Source organism: Balaenoptera physalus (assembly GCF_965194825.1).
Source record: "Balaenoptera physalus genome assembly, chromosome: 16".
NCBI lineage: Eukaryota > Metazoa > Chordata > Mammalia > Artiodactyla > Balaenopteridae > Balaenoptera > Balaenoptera physalus.
Window position 1 is genome coordinate 35,285,941 of NC_138898.1, and position 6,387 is coordinate 35,292,327.

Here is a 6,387-nt window from a genome sequence, read left to right on the forward strand (position 1 = left end):
CCTGACAGTGGCATGCTGCATAGGCTCCTGGTCGGGGAAAGTGTGGATAGTGATCTGTGCTTGCACACAGGATTCTTGGTGGCAGCGACATCAGCGTTAGCATTTCATACCTGTCTCTGTGGTCCTAGTTGATAGCCACGGCTCGCACTCATCTCTGGAGCTCGCTTAGGTGGTGCTCTGTCTTATATGGGCACACAGAGCAGGAACCCCTCTCCTCGTGCACACCGAAACAATTGCCTCTTGCCTCTTCAGCAGATCCAGACTTTTTCCCTGACTCCTTCCCAGCTAGCTGTGGTGTACTAGCTCCCTTCAGGCTGTCCTCATGCAGCCAACCCCAGTCCTCTTCCTGGGGCCTGACCTCCAAAGCCTGAGCCTCGGCTCCCAGTCCCCACTCCTCCTGGCAGGTGAGCAGACAAGCGTCTCAGGTTGGTGAGTGTTGGTCGGCACCTATCCTCTGTGCGGGAAACTTGCCACTTTGCCCCCTGTACCCCTGTTGCTGCATTCTCTTCTGTGGCTCCAAATTTTCCCCTGCCCACTCCCCGTCCCTGTCAGTGAAGGGACTTCCTTGTGTGTGGAAACTTTTCCTCCTTCACAGCTCCTTCCCAGAGGTGCAGGTCCTGTCCCTATTTTTTTCTCTCTGTTTTTTCTTTTTTCTTTTGCCCTACCCAGGTACGTGGGGAGTTTCTTGCCTTTTGGGAAGTCTGAGGTCTTTTGCCAGCGTTCAGTAGGTGTTCTGTAGAAGTTGTTCCACAAGTAGATGTATTTTTGATGTATCTGTAGGGAGGAAGGTGATCTCCACATCTTACTCCTCCACCATCTTGAAGGTCTCTATGCGTAATTTTTAAATGTGTTTCAGCTCTCTGGTGGTCTTTTTGTTCTGTTTACAAATCATTCCAAACCCACTGTCTTAAAAAACATACATTTTATTTATTATTTTTTAAAAATTTTATTATTTATTTTTGACTGTGTTATGTCTTTGTTGCTGTGCATGGGCTTTTCTCTAATTGCAGCGAGTGGGGGCTACTCTTCATTGCGGTGCACAGGCCTCTCATTTTGTTGGCTTCTCTTGTTGCAGAGCATGGGCTCTAGGTGTGCGGGCTTCAGTAGCTGCAACAAGAGGGTGCAGTAGTTGTGGCACATGGGCTCTAGAGTGCACGGGCTTCTGTAGTTGTGGTGTGTGGGCTCAGTAGTTGTGGCTCACAGGTTCTAGAGCACAGGCTCAGTAGTTGTGGCATATGGGCTTAGTTGCTCCATGGCATGTGGGATCTTCCTGCACCAGGGATCGAACCTGTGTCCCCTGCATTGGCAGGCAGATTCTTAACCACTGCACCACCAGGGAAGTCCCCATACATTTTATTATATTTCATGATTCCATGGATTGTCCATGGTTAAGCAGGTCAGTTATTCTACTGGTCGTGCTGGGACTCTGTAGATAAAAATGTCCACAACAATATTCCCTGTTCTACATGCTATTCCAGAATCTTGCCACACTCTGATCAAATGGTGGAGACTGTGTCTCCTCCTCTTAAGTTAGGTAGGCCATTGTGAATTGCTCAACTAACAGAACACAGTATAGCAGAAGAGATGCTATATAACTTCAAGGCTAGTTCGTGAAAGGCAGTACAGTTTCCCATGGCTCTCTCTTGGGACACTCATACTTGGAATCCAGTCGCCATGCCCTGAAGAAGCCAGGTTATATGGAGTCTCAGTTCTGGCTGAGATTCCAGCTGATAAGCAGCACCAACCTGCCAGCCATACAATTTAGCCAGGTTGGATGTGAATCCTTTAGCCTGCAGTCAAATTTACTCCACCTGACACCATGTGCAGCATCATGTGGCGATGCCAAGCTCTGTCCAAATTGAAGATGTATGAGTAAAGTAAATGTTATTGTTTTGAGCCACTCCAAAAGTTTTGGGGTGGTCTGTTATGCAGTCGTAGGATAACTGGAACAAGCCCTCTCATGCAGCTGCAGTCCATTGGTGGTGTGGAGTAGGATGTACAGTGCCTTGTACTCCTCAAGGTGGCCTCTCACTCCAAAATGGGAGCTTACACTCCTTTCATGGAAGCTCAGAGCTCCAAAAGGGAGAAAGTGGAAACTTCCAGGCCTTCTTCATGCCCGAGCTTGGAAGTCTCAGGATGTCACTTCATCCACATTTGGTTGGACAAAGCAGTCACAGGCTCAGCCCCAATTTCAGGGGAGGAGACATAAGCCCCAATTGCTGATGGGAGGAAGGAGGAACGGCATGTGTATACAGGTGGGGAGAGAATTGATGTTGGCCATCTTTGGAAAGCAGATACCACACTGTCCCTCATTAGAATATTAGGTCCACACAGGCCCCAGCCTTGCTTCTCTTGTTCACCACAGGATACCCAGCAGCTATTGCTGTATTTGGCATGTGCTACCTGTGGAAATATTTATTGCAAAAGTAAATGGGTATATAGTGCAAAGGGAAAGTGTGTGACTTTTGTATGAGACCATTTCCTTTGACCAGAGCACTTCCTTCTCTTTCCCTTTCTGACTAACTCTCACTCGTCCTCAAATACTGTATTCTAACACATATATATGGAATCTAAAAAAAAAAAAAAAAGGTTCTGAAGAACCTAGGGGCAGGACAGGAATAAAGAAGCAGACGTAGAGAATGGACTTGAGGACACGGGGAAGGGGAAGGGTAAGCTGGGATGAAGTGAGAGAATGGCATGGACATATATACACTACCAAATGTAAAATAGATAGCTGGTGGGAAGCAGCTACATAGCACAGGGAGATCAGCCCAGTGCTTTGTGACCACCTAGAGGGGTAGGATAGGGAGGGTGGGAGGGAGAGGCAAGGGGGGGGATATGGGGATATATGTATACGTATAGCTGATTCACTTTGTTATACAGCAGAATCTAACACAACATTGTAAAGTAATTATACTCCAATAAAGATGTTAAAAAAAAAAATAAACTCAATTTAAGTTCTGTTTCCTTCATGGCCCCAGGCAGGGCCAGTTACTCTCTCCTCCTGGCTCCCTTGGTCCACTGCTCACGTCTCATTGTTGTGTTGGGCATTTCTTGGTTTCATTTTGGGAGGATCTCAAAGGGCAAAAATCATATCTTAGTCATATCTTTGAATGACTTCCAATGTCTGTCATGTATGCTCAGAAATAGAGCCATGGCTTAGAACAGACAAACACTCAAAAATGGAATCAATTACTTCTAATTCTGGGCTCCATCGCTCAACAGAGAAATAAAAAATTTGAAGTACATTTTAAGGAGAGGTTATGACTAAAGACCTTGGAGCGGGGGTGGGGCAGGCAAAGACAGAGATCAAGAAAAGACAGAGTCAAGAAAAAGGAAGTTATTTCCAAAGAAAAACATGGAGATTAGTGAAATGTTAAAAATAGAGCCAGTCAGCGCAGAGGGCCGAATCCGTAAGGCCCGTTGAACGTTTGCGGGGGAGGCGGCTTCTTCCGTCTGGGCCGAGGAGCAGCTTCGTCAGTTGAAGGACACCTGCAGCGAGGTCTGTGCGTTTTGGAAGATTGAAATCATGGCAGGTCCAGAAACTGATGCCCAGTACCAATTCACTGGTATCAAAAAATATTTCAACTCTTACACTCTCACAGGGAGAATGAATTGTGTACTGGCCACATACGGAGGTATTGCTTTGATAGTTATATACTTTAAGTTAAGGTCTAAAAAAACTCCAGCTGTGAAAGCAACATAAACGGATTCTCAACTGTACCTCATCTGTTAAGTTCCCATGCTTGAAGAAGCTAATGTCAACTCATCATGTGATACTCAATTTGTACAATAAATTATGATCCTGGAAAAAAAATATATGAACTTGCAACAATAGGAATGTCTAACCTTTTAGACTTCATCTGTAAAATGGGGATAAAATAATTCTCATAAAAATTTAAGGTTGATTGAAAAGTAAATGAAATAAAATACACATAGTGCTTGGACCAATGCCTGGAGCATAGTAAATGTTCAATAAATGCTAACTATAATAATGAAAACTCCAACAATATTTGCCATTTATTGACTGACCACGTTGTGCCAGGAACTGGTCTCAGAGATAATATGGATGCCAAACAATGGTTGTTTGTTTACTAGAGTAATTCTACATGATGCAAGAAAAGAAAGGTAGCCTTTCCGGAAACATTAAAAAGGCTGTGGCACTTCAAGGAGCTCTCTCCTGTCATTTTTCAGCAGCACTTTCAGTGTCTAGAATCTTTTCCAGTGCAGGAGGGAAGGGCAGGTGAGTGTGAGATTGGCACTTTTTGCAACGTGGTGAACAGGTGGAAAAACCTGGTACTTGCTTGTCTGTCACTTAGAACAGAAAAATACACGTCTGAAATCTCCGGGTCTAAGATTTCTAGTTCTTGGGAATTTGAAGCTTGTTTTATGTACCAATTCCTTTCTATCCCCAGTTATACTTTTTTCTTTCTTTTTTTTGGCCGTGCTGTGCAGCTTGTGGGATCTTAGTTCCCCGACCAGGGACTGAACCCGCACCCTCGGCAGTGAAAGCACAGAGTCCTAACTACTGGGCCACCAGAAACTTCTATCCAGTTATAGAACAAAAAATAAGGCTGCTATATTAAAGCTAGTCTTCCTATGAGAGTTATTCTGAATAGAGAAATGGCACAGATCTCACCCACCTGATGAAGGACCCAGTGGATGTGTCACCAAGCCCCTCATGCATACTCAGCAACACACTCAAGGTTTCTTGGAGAATCCATTGTCAACTGAAAATGCTATGTCTGAAAACTTACATGGCCTGTTCAAGGGCAGATGGCCCAGACAGACCTCTTTGCTAGCTCCCAGCTAATTAATTTGCCTCCAAAATGCAAAATAAGGCCTACTGTTCTTATTGTTTTTTCCTCTTCTCTCTCACCACTGTTTTTTTTTTAAAAATAAATCCTGCTTTTACCTTTGTTCACTGACAACAGTCCAATGGCCATCTCCTTTACATACAAGTGAGTTGTTTGGCATGCAGATAATTAACTATGTGTCTCTGAGTCATTCTTTGACATATGACATTATGGAGATTTACTGTCATCTTATATTCAGTCCCTTACAATATTAGTAAATGTTCTGTTTTGATATTTTTCAATGTAAATGCTACTTTTGGAGCCTGATTTTATAATACAGAAATGAGGGCAGATGCCTTGTTGAAATAGGATGTGTCATTATATAAGTGGCTCTTCGACACTGATTGATCTGGATGCCACAGATTTTGAAAATACCTGGAGATGTGTTGGTTGAAGATACAATTAAGTATTTTAACCAGAATTGTCCAGTTAATGTCAATATAGAAGTGAAAGAAGCTTAATTATTTTCTGAGATTTCTAGGGCAGTGGTTCTCAACCAGGGGACGGTTTTGCTCTCCAAGGGACACTTGGCACTGTCTAAAGACATTTTTCGTTGTCACAACTGGGGCAGTGTTGGGGGAGGGAGCAGAATGCTACAGGTGTTTGGTGGGTAGGATGCTGCTATACATCCTACAGTGCACAGCTCCTCATAACTACAACTTATCTGGCCCTCAATGTCAATAGGGCCAAAGTTGAAAACCCTGCTCTAGGGCTATGAGTCCCATTGACCATCACCCTAGATAGCAGTCATTGGGTTAAAAGTTCCTTTTTTCTCCCTCCCCTATCTCTACCTTTACTGTTTTGTAGTCTAAGCCAATGTCAAACACAAGGCCTGGCATATACTGGACACTCAAACATTTCTCCTTGTGTTCTGTGACTTTGGTGAACATTTGCTAGATGAGTAAAGGGTCTAACGTTACCAGCTAATTGCAGTTTTGTGCTCCTCAAACATTGTGAGCTTTCTGTTTTCTTGCCTTAGACAGCTTTCTTCTGTGTTCACTGGGACTCAGACTTGCAGTTACCCAAGAGATATATTCTGCAGGGTTTTGGAAAGATAGTAATGAAGCTACGGGTAGTAGGGAGGTAAGTAACTAACATTTCTTTTTTGTTTGATTTGTTTTGTTTTTAAACTTTTTATTTTATATTGGAGTATAGTTGATTAACAATGTTGTGTTATTTCAGGTGTGCAGCAAAGTGATTCAGTTATACATATACATGTATCTATTCTTTTTCAAATTCTTTTCCCATTTAGGTTGTTACATAATTTTGAGTGGATTTCCCTGTGCTATACAGCAGGTCCTTGTTGGTTATCTATTTTATATATAGTAGTGTGTGTACGTTAATCCCAACCTTCTAATTTATCTCTTCCCCCCTTTCCTTTTGGGCAACCATAAGTTTGTTTTCTGCCTGTGAGTCTATTTCTAAGAGTTAACTTTTACTTTTTGATTTTTAAAAAGAAAAAAAAAATTTTTATTAGAGTATAGTTGCTTTACAATGTTGTGTTAGTTTCCACTGTACAGCAAAGTGAATC

At 42.9% G+C, this 6,387-nt stretch overlaps 1 pseudogene across 1 annotated transcript; it reads left to right on the plus strand.

Moving 5' to 3' along the window:
* Positions 1-3,378: 3,378 nt before the first annotated feature.
* On the plus strand, positions 3,379-3,817 carry LOC309644499 (ATP synthase membrane subunit K, mitochondrial pseudogene; annotated as a pseudogene). Its single transcript has one exon. The product of its transcript is annotated as an ATP synthase membrane subunit K, mitochondrial pseudogene (transcript).
* Positions 3,818-6,387: the final 2,570 nt, after the last annotated feature.